The following is a 948-nucleotide window of genomic DNA, read 5'->3' as shown; positions in this document are numbered from 1 at the left end:
AGTGTACATGTAACATAACTCATTTCTGTATTTGCAGCAAATTTTGGTGTAAAACGAAGATATTTGGGTGTATTTTTATTCTAATAAATTCTGCATAATTCAGAACTCTTCATCTTCCTCCTCATCATCTTCTGCTGTTCTTCTTCATCTTCTTATTTCATATTCTCATAATTTTTTTTGGAGGAAAAAATCAAACAAAGAAAACATATTATGCAATATTATCAAAAGAATAATATTATATTGTCAATAAATATTATTATTTTAGATCAGTAATAATTTGTATTTATATTTACAAAAATATAAATTTTACACATAAAATACATAATTTATACTTATATTTATTAAAATTTATAAATATAAATTAATATAATTTATATCTATATTTATCAGAATTTAAATATATATAAATTAATAATAAAAAAATTGTTAAAAATAATTTAATATTTATAATACTAACTGAAATTAGTAAAAACTGTTCATCCTTACCATTTTTATGTGTTTTTTTTTGAGTTCCTAGTATATGTGCGAATTTGGATGTGGCTAATTTTTTTTTGTTATGAGAGTAGAAGTGGTGATATACCTTAACATTGTTATTTTTTATATTTTTTAAAATTGTGGAAAGTATATAAATCAGAGGGTCCAATTTTTGTACCTCAAATTTTTTAATTTTTTTAAACACAAATCGGACGGTCCGATTTCTGTACCTCTACAAATCGAACGGTCCGATTTATGTACCACAAGTCGGATGGTCCGATTTCTGTACCTCTAATAAATTAGACGGTCTAATTTTTACTTCTCTAATTAAACGATTTCACATTTAAGTATAACACCCCAACAATCCATATTTTAAAAAAATACCACTACCACTCCAATATTAAAAATAAAAAGTTCTTTGGATGTCACTGCTCACGGTGAATTTTAGAACCAATATAATACAATTCAAACTTG

Source organism: Arachis ipaensis, chromosome B06 (genome assembly GCF_000816755.2).
Source record: "Arachis ipaensis cultivar K30076 chromosome B06, Araip1.1, whole genome shotgun sequence".
Lineage (NCBI taxonomy): Eukaryota > Viridiplantae > Streptophyta > Magnoliopsida > Fabales > Fabaceae > Arachis > Arachis ipaensis.
This window is presented reverse-complemented; position numbering follows the sequence as displayed.